The sequence below is a fragment of the Myotis lucifugus genome, unplaced genomic scaffold, assembly GCF_000147115.1.
Source record: "Myotis lucifugus unplaced genomic scaffold, Myoluc2.0 scaffold_1903, whole genome shotgun sequence".
NCBI classification, from domain to species: Eukaryota; Metazoa; Chordata; class Mammalia; order Chiroptera; family Vespertilionidae; genus Myotis; species Myotis lucifugus.
Genome location: NW_005872951.1, coordinates 20,794 through 33,608, shown reverse-complemented (window position 1 = coordinate 33,608; position 12,815 = coordinate 20,794). Strand labels below are relative to the sequence as shown.

General features: G+C 37.1%; 1 non-coding gene across 1 annotated transcript; it reads left to right on the top strand.

The window, feature by feature from the left end:
* Positions 1-237: 237 nt before the first annotated feature.
* Positions 238-443, top strand: LOC111824514. Its single transcript, XR_002827609.1, has one exon. It is a non-coding gene; the product is annotated as a small nucleolar RNA SNORA73 family (small nucleolar RNA).
* Positions 444-12,815: the final 12,372 nt, after the last annotated feature.

Sequence of the window (12,815 nt, the reverse complement as noted above, 5' to 3'; positions counted from 1 at the left end):
TTCTTTCTGATTTTGGCATATTATGTAGTATCACAATGCTCATTCCAGATGCAGGGGAATCAAAAGCTTAGTGAATCATTTAGAAAATATACATACAGACTTACAAAATAAATCCAAACAGATAAACAAAACAATGAGATACATATACAGAAATTTGAAGAAAATGTTTTTTTTCCTAAACTAGAATGAACTGATATAGTCCTCCCTTATATTAGCTATTGAAAACAAAATAACATCCCAATGTGGATACCCCCGGGAGGTCACTCTCCCTGGGGCTCTGTCCAGGAGGCGTAGGGGAGCATAGGGCTCTGCCCTGTGATGTACAGTCCCTTTCCACAACGTTGGGCAGAAAGCCGGGCCTTGAGTCTGTGCCTGCATATTCCTACAACTTCTCAGGGTCCTGTGGACCATGACTGAGGAGATAAACCATGCAGGAAACATATAGTAAAAAAAAAAGTAAAAAAAACCCCAAAAAACAAGAAAAAAGAAAAAAACACACACACAAAAAAAATAACAACAGCAGCAGACAAAACTAAAACAAAGAAACCAACCCTATTGTGATACTTCCCAGTATTATAATAACATAAGGCATATGTATTATTTGTTGAGTCTGATACTAGCCATTATAATTAAAAATATATAAAACCATCCTCATGTCACATTAGGATCAAGCTGTTGCTTTTCTCCGTGGTTACCATCTGGAGTCATTGGTAACTTTCCCTGCAGATGCAGCTTATCTGGCTCTTGAACTGATCCTCATCAAGGTAGAAGTTAGCCTTATATTTTCTCAGCAGCCTCAGGCTCTTCTTATGGTAAAATATGTAATTATAATATTGCCCAGATTTTTGATAACATGAGTTCCAAGACATAAGATCAGAGCGACAAGGAAAGTTGGCTTTCCTAAACTACTGAAAACACTGCCCCCTGCCTCCTCTTAGGCTCCTTCCCATGCTAATTACTTTCTGCCTTAGTTTCTCTGCTTAGCACTCTTCAGGAGTGTTTCCTACCTTCCCCGCTCAAGCATGACTATATCTGTGGAAACCAGAGCTGGGTCCCTAAAGCTACCTGTGCTTCACTTCTAGCATAGCTGTGGCTTTCTCCCCATGATCTACTTTGTACCTCCTCTCATGTGACTTTGGGTCATCACTGCTATTGTTTGCTGTCCTACTTGGAATGATGACTCCATTTCAGTTACCCTTGGAAGTGATGACTGTCTCCTGACTGTACATTGCTTCTGAGGACAGTACTCTCTCGTAGACAACGATTGTCTAGGAATCAGGGCTAATGAGCCTCCCTGATTCCAAAGGAGGATAAGCCATACAGGGTCCTTTCCTCTGAACCCCAGAGTCTGATAGGAGGAAAGGCACACAATAAGTATAGAACCACAGTTGTTTAATGATTCACCTTACTAACTATGGGTAAGAGATTTTCCTACAGAACCTTGGATACTGGACGTGTTGCAAGAGGAAAAGCAGAGCTGTGAAAAGATAAGGATACCTTTGGGCCCCAATTGGTCCATTGCTCAGAAAAGAAAATACTTTTTGAGAACAGATAAAGGACAGGACTCACTTTGCTTTGATTTGGTTGCTTCTCTGAACCCTGACTTTCTCTGGGAGTTTGCCTCAGGAATGCTGGCCATTCTTAGGTCCCAGCAACATCATAGAATATTAACATCATAGAAAATTAGCTATCTTGTTATGGACTTCAAGATCCTGGAAGGAGACACACAGACCACTGATTCTGCAGCTGCTTATCCTGACCCCCTTGTCCTTCCCCTCTTGCGTGTAGCCTTTCTTCCTTATCCATATATAATCAGCAGGCTGGCAGGGAGGTTAGAGAATAATTTACAGGATGACTTGCTGCCTCTCCATACTGCCAGCATTATTAGAATAAACATTCATATATGATTCAACCTTGTCTCTGCTTAGTTTGTCTCAAGTGGTGACAGGAGGCCCAGACCTATTTGGTGTCCACTTTCAATTCTAGGATGCCTGCCTTCCTCTGGAGGTCTCCCTCTTCCAGAACCATGGACCCTGCTCTTAAATCACTTCCCCTTTCTTCCAAGTTCATGTTATGAATCTCCACTGTTTTATAAAGAAGTCAGTGTTACCTATTTCACTTCCATTATCAATACTGAAGTATCAGAATCCCAGAACCTCAGAATTAGAAAGATCTTTAAACAACATTGCTACTCAAAATCAATTCAAAGTATAAATCCTAACTGCATCAACTCTACCAAGTGTCCATCACCCACCATGTAAGTACTTCCGTTATTAGGAAACTCATCACTTGCAATTCGGAAAGTTGTTTTTTGTTTGTTTGTTTGTTTGTTTGTTTTCATATTGAGTCCAAATCTGCCTCCCTGATAGTAACATTTTCTCTTCTTTCTTCTTCTTTTTTTGGTACTATTTATTAGTTATTAGTTTATTTTAAAAACTCCTTTCTACCTAGCTTCCCATTTCTTTTTGTTTACTATGTTTCCTTCTAGAAATCACTCTTGACTGCCTATTGAATTTCCTATTTTTATGTATCACTTTAATAATTATGTGAGCCATTCTCAGGGGAGTAGGAAAAAATCACCAAAAGCTATGTTTTAAACATTTAATATACAAAGCCATCTGTTATACCCAGAAGAGATAGAATTGATGAACAGGACATGGGGTATTATTGTTTCATAAATGAATCTCAAAAGAATAGATTTCCAATGAGCAAATCACTTTTTCTGCTGGGGCCTAGTAAGTTTGTATTGCCATGACTATGAGAGCATAGGGACATGTTAGGTAGTCCTTGAACTTGCCAATTAAAATCTAACTCAAATGGTTGACTTTATAGAAAAGCAAAAGGAAAGATAACATTAATAGAATCTTAAAACTCTAGGAGTTATTTGGGTTTGAGTTTAATTAATGTATTCATAAGCTTTAAAAATGAATCTTGTTCTCTGTTCTTCAGTACTTATCCTGGTGAGGAGCTCAATCTCACATATGTAGGCAGATTCACTGATGAATAACTCTGATTATACTGAAGATTTTCTTTTGTTGAAATATCATAGGGTTCTCTGTACTGTCCATCTTTTAGATATATTTATTTATACTAAGTCATTATTCCATCCATTCATACATTATGTGTCTTTTTCTCTGAAAACGTATATATTAAGGGCCTTTGCAAAGCCTTGTCCTAAACCCTAAGGATGCAATCATGAACAAAGTAGCACTATTTTATGCTGTGATAAGGCTTAGACTAATGGGCTAAAGTCAAAGTAATTGGAAAAAATCACATAATAAGGATAAATTTTTGTTTCATTAAAAATAACATTTTAAATTGTAATTAGTGCTATGAAGCAAAACTACAGAGGTTTTATTAGATCATATAATAGTGAACTCTGACCAATTCTGATAGTAGTACTAATCATAAAGATATTGGTGGTGGACATGATACTTCTTGATGAAGTTATATTTATTCATTTTAATCAATTAATTAATTCATTTCTTTATTGATTAAGCTATTACATATGTGTCCTTATCCCCTCATTGCCCTTCCACCCCCCACTCATGCCCTCACCACCCTGATGTCTGTGTCGATTGGTTAGGCTTACTAGTATATGCATACATACAAGTCCTTTGGTTGATCTCTCCATGTAACCTGCACCCTCCACTACCTTCCCTCTGAGGTTTGACAGTGACGGTCTGATCGATGCTTCTCTGTCTCTGGATCTGTTTTCATTCATTTATGTTGTTCATTATATTCCACAAATGAGTGAGATCATGTGATATTTATCTTTCTCTGACTGGCTTATTTCGCTTAGCATAATGCTCTCCAGTTCCATCCATGCTGTTGCAAATGGTAATAATTCCTTCTTTTTTACTGCAGCGTAGTATTCCATTGTGTAGATGTACCACAGCTGATGAAGTGATATTTAAATTGAGGTCTGAAGTTCGGTTAATGGAGGGAGAGAGAAGTGCTTGCCTCCCATGGTTACTAGTGGGAGTGGAATTCTTGTGATAGCCCAAGAAAAATAGTCTTCTGAGACTTGCACAGGACAATGAGTAATTTTTATTTCTGTGGAATTAAAACCCGGAGTTTTCAAAGTCCAAATTACCTTTGTACAGTCATAGAAAAAAATGTAGCTGGGGTTTCAGCAGAGCTAAAATCAGTCTGTCCAGATTTTCCTTTCCATGTAGGAGCAGAGTCCAGACCAGCATCAGGCTAGCTTGCTTTGTGTTTCCCACTGCAGTCCATCAGTGTATTTTATGTGGGGTCCAGGCTCACATTGCAAAGGAGGGAACATGGGCAAAAATAAGGAAGCCAAGAGTCAAGAGCAACAAGAGCAACAAGAGCAACAAGAGCAACAAGGGTGATGAGCCAAGAATGCCAAGAGAGAGAATCCTTTGTTTAGGAGATTATGTATTCCCAAATTTTCACATGCTTGCAGTTGCCGTGCCCATTCAGGCCAAATATCTTTGTTCCCAGGTGTGACTGACAGGAAAGTACCTTCCCTATGTCATCCCAACTGTACTGGGCATGCATCTATCTTCCCTTTTTTTTATCTTTCTCCCCAGTATTTTGCAGGGACTAGGCCAGTGGTCCCCTGGGTGTGCAAAGTTGCAATTTCCTGGTGAAGCTGCCCAAAAAACATGTCTATAATGTCTGGCTTCTCCCTTTGCCCCTTTCCTTTTATTAATAACTCACTAATTACAATGGTATCAGAACGAGTTGTTAATTTTGCAGGAATTTGCAGTAGAAACAAAGAAGAACCATTCTGGACAGGGAATTAACAGTGAAAAGGGTTTTAATTGGGTGAGAGCAAGATTAGGACTATTTTAATCACCTTTTCCCACAACAGTGCACTGCTACTCTCCCTAAATCTCAGGGTATGCATCTTCATGTCCTTCAGCTATTTCTTACATGACATGAGCTCCCGCTTTCTCACCCTCTTCTGTTCCCCTTTGGACATGTCCCACCTTGCTTTTGCTTCTTTACACATGTTCCTAGCAACATGAAAGTATAGAAGTCATGTAGGTAGGTGTGTCTGGAGAAAAACCAAGGCCCATGAGTTCCAAAGGAGAATGGAAGAAGTTATAGCTGAAGTTCTACAAAAAATATCAGCTTAACTGTAATTTACCAGATCCCTGATGGGCTGGTGAGGCAGGTGCTATCCCCTAAGCTTCTCTACTTCCCCATCTCATGTCAATACTATTTAAAAAGTTGAAAAGAAGCAAAGCTGATGGACTTGGAATCAGGCATCAAGTATCTTTGGCCAATATGAATAGCATTTTTAATTTAATTTAATTTTATTCATCTTTATTGTTGAAAGTATTACAGATGTTTAATGTAGAACAAAAGAGACAGAACAAAAGAGCTCTTTTATCTATTTCTACAAGCTCTACATTATAACAGCATCTATTTGTATTTCATCTTCTTTCTCTCAACCTAAAGTTTGTTGGGGTCTATTTCTCTTCATAAATAGTTCTCACTCTAGACTGGAAAATGTCACCATTGGCGATGGATTACCCCAGGTGGATGGAGTGCCAAATGGTTCTCAAAGAGCTCCTGAGGCTTCAAGCCTAAAGGATAAAAGGCAATAATAGCTAAAGGGGAGAGAACTGATTCTATAAATAAATTTGACTGGCATTAAGTATTTAATTTGGCAGTTGGCTTCATGAGGGCAGTACATTAAATTCATAATGGCATAGTATCCATTTGGGTTTTACTGTAAGTCTGTCAAGCCCCAACCAGGCTGGATGGCATTAAATTGTAAGTGACAACTTCTGATAGACCTGTCAGCTTGAGAAGGTTTACGTTAAAGCAAACAGAAAAGGCTGCAGACTCTTTTATTAATATGGTAATAATGTTCAGTTGAAGAAAAGAGGGAAGGTAGTATGATAATATCAAGGCACATGGCTTTGGAATCACACTAACCTGGGTTTGAATTACTGTCCATGTTACTTATTGCTGTATAATCCTTGAGCAAATGACTTAATTTCTCTGAGTCAGTTCACTAATGAGTAAAATGACAATAATCTATCTATCAGAGCTGCCTTAGGTCAATTTCCCCAGGAAACAAACTCTGGGATTGAAATTTACATTGACCTCATTTATTGGGGAGGATTCTAGGGAACAGTAGCTACAGTGCAGTGAGGAAAGAGGTCTCAGGTATACCACCTGTAAAGGAGTAAAGAAAGAAGGATTGGTCAGAGCAAGAGTTTGATTGACACTGGTCATAACAAAGGTGTCAGCTCATTCCCATGGAATGAATGCTGTGACACAGGGATGCCATTTTGAAGCAAGGGAGCTAGGTCTTTGCTCAACTGAATTGACAGGATGCAGACGGCCATTGAGGGTGTAACTTTGGGCAAGGCAGCTCCTTTGGAACAAGTGCAGTTTCCGGGGAGGGACTCAGCTCTGAGTTGTAAGCAGACAACATGCTTGGCAGCTAGAGGATGAATGCCTTGGTTCTGAATAGTCCACCGCTGCCTGGCTTGGATCCACTTGCTCACACCATCTAGAAATAGTTTCTCCTAGATTCTGTGTTATTACTTTCTTGGGTGTCCAAAGTCTTACTAGAGGAGGGTTGGTGGGATAAAATATAGTCCTTGCAGCTGCATATATGCTCCAGGCTATAACTGATAATGATCATTTTCCTTCATTACTATTATTTCCCTATGCCTCAGTTAGCATCTCTTTGGTGGTATCTCCCAGACCTTTATCCCTGAGGGATTTTGAGCTCCTGGTTATCATGTTTTATTCAGATTATAGCTTCTTTATTTGTTGATTTGCTATCAAAATTGGGCAGAAAAGTGCCAAGAGCAACTCTGCTTGATCTTTTTGATGTCAAATCTAGTATTTTCTCTCACAATTGTTTAACATCAGACTTACCTCTTTCTGAATATCAGTGTTAATTACCTTGCCAGGATGATGATTTCCAATCCTTGACCCCTAGCTTCTCTGCACAAGGAGCCCAAACTGACTGTCTAGTACCTGTAGGTAAAGTTTAATGAGGTGCCTTCCCCACTTGGATCCAGGACCTGTAGAGACACAGAATCTAGAAATAATGGGACAGGCTGTATATATTCACCAGTAGGTTATTGGGAATAATAGTGAGTGGCACTACTTTTTATTCTATCATTTGTTCCCAGACCTGTATTTTCTACCTACTAGGGATATTACACTGTATAATAAGTATTAGTATAGGGTGCATCCTGAAACCTAAAGGATCGATCCTGTTACTTTAAAATAGTGTAAATGTACCCTCAAAAGCTATTATCTTTCTTGATCAAACTGGCAGTTTCAGAGTATGTAGCATATGATAAAACCAGTAGATATGCCTCTGTTAGTATGCTGTGATGTTATGCAGAATCCTATTGTTAGTACACCAATTACATATGAACCCTCAGGTAGAAATGCTGGCTGAAACACTATAGGCAAGAAAGGCAAACTCATGTCTCTCATATATTTAATTCAGCTATAGTGAATTTCTTTCTAGTCCAGTTTTGAAGAGCCCAATGTAATCAATTTGAGATAAGTGGCTGGTTGGTCTCCTTGAGAAATGTGGCATATTGGGAACCCAGAATCAGTGTCAGTTTTGGCAGTTTGGATATTTAGCAAAGTTAGTAGCAAGATCAGCCCTGGTGAGTGAGATCCATACTCCTGGATCTGAGTTTTGCCTTTGTCCCTGACACTATGCCTGCCTACTGTAATCTTGGCTCCATTAGTCTATAGACTGGCCTGGCCGATGTCAACTGTCCACAGTCATTCTGTCATGTTGAGTAAGGCATAAAGACGAATCAGTGATTTTTTTTAAAATAGGAACTAACATTTATTGAGCACTCACTTCATGCCTCGCCCTTTGCTGAGCACATTATCTTATTTATTAATTTTTTAAAAGGTATTTTTAATGGATTTTAGAGAGAAGAAGGGAGAGGGAGAGAGAAACATCAGTGAGAGTGGAACATCGATCCACTGGCTCTTGCATGCCCCCTACCAGGGATCTAACCTGCAATCTGGGCATGTGTCATTACTGAGAATCAAACAGTAACCTTTCAGTGCATGGGATGACACCCAACCATCTAGCCAGGGCAAAGGGTCAGTGAATTTAATGATAGATCAACAGAACGTACTAATTCTGAAGAATAAAGAAAAAAAAAGTTTGGAAAAAAAAGACCAGGCTCAATACGAAGTAGTCTATTATGCATACAATTAAAGTTGTAGAAGAAGAGACAAAATGGGAAAGAAAATTTTTTAAAGAAATAGAAAACAAAAGTTACCAAATGTGGTGAAAAGCACAAAACCAAGAAGTTTAGCAAAATGAAAGCAGGATAAATCAAAACAAATTAAACCTAGGAACATCATCCTTAAACTCCTAAAATTCAATAATAAAGAAAAAGACTTATTCAGGAAGCAAAGAACAAATAAAACAAAACAGTCATAGACACAGACAATAGTATCATGGTTACCAGAGGGAAAGGGGAGATAGGAGAGAGTACAGGGGATCAATATATGACAGAAGGAGATTAGATTTTAGGTGATAAACATACAGTGCAATATGCAGACGATGTATTATAACTGTACACTTGAAACATATAATCTCATTAATGAATGCCACTCCAATGAATTTAATAAAACAACAATAAAATATTTTAAATAAACATTCTGGGTAAAGGACTTTCCAATTTGACCTTTACTTTCTATTCATTTAATTACCAAGCATTGATATGGATTAAACATAAAATAAAGAATGGGGTGGTAGGGGGATCTTGAAAGCAGCCAGAGAACAACATCATGTTATATATGGGAAGCTGATTGAAATGCTACTGATTCTCATCAGGAACATTGGTGACCAGAAGAAAATGGATGGCATTTTTAAGTACTGAAAAAAACCCAAATTATAAACCAATAGTTCCATATTTAGTGAAAATATCCTTCACAAATGAGACCTACATAAAGACATTTTCAGATAAAAAAACAAAAACTGAGAGGCTTTGTTACCAGCAGATTTCACAGCAGGAAATACTAAAGAATGTTTCAGGATAAAGTGTAATAGTACCAAATGGAATCTTCTCTTTACCTGAAGTCATTAAGAACCACATAGTAAGTATAATATATTGTTTTCTTTTCTTAATTATTTAAAAGCCATATCACTGTTGAAAGCAAAAATTGAGAGTTTATAAGGTATGTAGACGTATTACATATGTGTGTTTGTGTGTTTTTGTGTACTCACAGCAACACATAAGATAGAGTAAATGGAAACAATGTTCTTACATTTTATGTGAGGTAGACATACATTAAGCAGTTCATGATACATTAAGTAGTTCATAAGTTAATGATGCATGTAGCTAAAAAAGCCAATAGAGAAATTAAAATGAAAAAAATATTATATTAAAATACAAGTAAGCCAGAAGTGAAGAACAGATGAACAGATAGGACAAAAAACACACACACAAATAAATCATATCAAAAATTATCTTAAATGTAGATAGACTAAATCAGGTGTTGGCCTAAGGGTTGCCAATTTTTGTATGTCCCATGATCTGAGAATAGATGTTGAACTTTAAGTGGTCAAACAATCAAAGAAGTGGACAAACAATCTTTGTGACAAAAGAAAATTATATAAAATTTAAAATGTCTGTGTTTATAACTAAAGTTTTACTGGAACACAGCTATTTACCTTGGTTTACATATTGTCTAAGATTACTTTCATGTTAAAATGGTAGAATGAAATAATTATGATAGATTTTGTGGCATATAGAACATAAAACATTTCCCATCTAGTTAGTAACCTTTTCTACAGAAACTATTTGCTGAGCTCTGAACCAAACAATCAAATCAAATGGGGAGAGATTATAACACTGGATAAAACAAAATAAAACAAGCAAACAAATGAAAAAACACACCTAATTTTGTTTTGTTTTGTTTTAATTGATTTTAGAGAGAGAGATAGTGAGAAACTTCCATGCGAGAGAGAAACATTGAATCTTTGCCTCCTCTACATACCCCTGATTGTGGAATGAACTTGGAACATGTGCCCTGACCAAGAATGGAACCAATTAAGTAACTAAAATTAAAAAGACTTGCAACACCAAATACTGTAGAAGTGGGAACTCTCCTCCCTGTATAACAACTTGGTATAAATATTTGGCACTTTAAAAAACTGTAAAAAACACCCACTCTTTGACCTAGCAATTCTAAGTGTTAACCAAGAGAAAGAAAAATAATGTACAAAAGATTTTTGCAATAATATTAATTGCAACTTTATTAATAATAACCTCAAACTAGAAACATGTCCATCAACAGAAAAACAACCCACCCATTGTCGTATATGCATATGATGGAACAATACTGAGCAGTTAAAAAGAAAAAAAATGCACAAAATCTCACAGACTATGCCGAGGAAATCACATCACACAGAAAAGAGAACATACTCTGATTTCATTTACAGAGAACTAAGAAAGGTGGATAAAACTAGAAAAGTTGTTGCATCCACAGTAGTAAAAACTATTTTCCTTTGCTGTGTCACTTGTATTTGTGTAGAATTGACAAGAAGAAGCCTGTAGAAGGTAAGGCATTGCCCCTGTGCTGAAATCAGGAAAAGTTGGAACTGTGTCTTACTTGTTGCCTGCATGATATCTTTTTATGGTAGTATTTTTAGATAATAGTGAAAACATTAATGCATTTCCACTTGTTTCGGTTACAGATGTTTGGAATGATAAATTTCCCCTTGGATAACCTAAGCCACATTGTCTCTAGGAGTGATAGATATTAAGAATTACACCAAACGGAGAAATTTGTGCAAATGTATTTTTTCAATTTGATTATTTTCATTAAGTCACCCTGCCTCCTAGATAGGATGGGCAACTTTGATTATATCTTCTTTATTGTTGAAGTCATGTTCACAATTAAGTTAATTCAGTAATGTGTTGTGGGCAGAAACTCTTTCACATTTCTAGCAGAATACTTATTGTATAATAGGATTGAGTGAGTGAGGAAAGCAATTATCATTTCTTAGTCCTACTGTGTGCCAGGCTTTCTCAGATATTCTCAGATTACCTTGTCCCATATAATTCTAATAACCACCTGGTGGAATGGAAATTTTTACATTTAATTTAATTAATGTAGACACAAGAGCCTTTGAATTTTTACTTACTATACCTCAAGAATGTTTTATTCAAATTGAGTTCTATCCATATCTAAAATATTTTCTCTCCACTGCATGTCTTCCTTATTTATTTTGTGCAGACAGTGTTTATAAAGTGTGACATTTCTTTTTCAAATCATTATTAGAAAACATGGTGCCATAGCACATATGCAATGCTTAGCTGGCCATATTTGCAAATTGGCCTAATCTCATAAAGTGGTTGAGTGGGCATGAATTACAAAACACAGATAGATGGTGTTTTTTCCTTGGTTACTCTGCTGTAGCTTAAGAATACATTTTTACTTTGATAAAATGTGATACACACCAATCCACCCTCCCCTCCTTCCCTCTCCTTATTTTGCTCTGGTCTTGTTTATTTAACAAACTTTTTTCAGTGCCTAACCTATGACAGGTACTGGACTTCAGTGATGTAGAAAACAGACAAGGTTTATGTATTCATTTAGCTTTAAATATATTGAAGGGAGCCAAAAACAAGTAAGTAAAGAAATATACAAAATTTTAACTTTTAATAAGTTTTTTAAAAGCTATAGATGACAATAGTTTGGCCATGGAGACAACCTTTTTAGACTGGTTGAGCAGGCTTTTCTGGGGAGGTAAAACTTGAATTGGGATTTGAATGGTAGGTGGGACTAGCGGTACAGAGATCTGGCAAAAACATTCTAGACTCTGGGAACAGCAAGTGCAAAAGTCTCGTGTGGGAGTGAATGTGTTGGAGAATTCTTTGAAGGACAATGTGAGTGGAGCACATTGAAAGGGGATAAATAGGGGAGATCAGGAACGTAGAAAACATAAATCATTGCTTGAAGCATAGAAGTGTTTTAAGGATGTGGGTAATATCATCTGAATTATTTATTTAAAAACCTTCCTCTAGCCCCAGCTGGTTTGGCTCAGTGGATAGAGCGTCAGCTTGCGGACTGAAAGGTCCCAAGTTTGATTCCAGTTAAGGGCACATGCCCAGGTTGTGGGAGGGATGTTGCAGAAGGCAGCCAATCAGTGATTCTCTCTCATCATTGATGTTTCTATCTCTCTCTCCCTCTCCCTTCCTCTCAGAAATCAATAAAATATATAAAAACAAAACAAAAACCTTTCTCTAGTTATCGAAGAGCATGAATAAAGAGAGCAGTTAGGTGATTATTGTCCTGGTTTGGGTAAAATATAATGATGGCTTTAGCAAATGTTGTAGAAATCCAAAATAGGGTGATTCCAACTCATTTTAGAGAAAGAGCTGGTAGTACTTGATGCATTGAACATAGATAGGCATGTTTTCTACATCATGGACTAATTAGTTTAGTATGATTTAACCAGACAATTGGTGATTTGAAGATCTAGTTAGTACTAGATATTTTCAATTTCCATTGGTGTTCTAGGTGTGAAAATGACACAATCCCTGATGTAAAGACTGCTGGACTTACTGAATTTTAGGAGTGAGCCTCGAAGTCTGAATTTCAACTAGTCTGAGAACCACTGGTGTGCTAAATATGCACCTGTTTTCCCAATGCAGAAGTGGGGAGGAGAAATAGAAATAGATTATCTTCCCAAGAGTGAGATGAGCCTGGAGAAGATAGTAATTTAGAAGACTGAGTATTTATATTGAGACTAGTTACTTGTAGAGACAGTATTTAGATTGAAGGCCAGGTACTTTCTGAAAATAAAATTAAGAAAATAA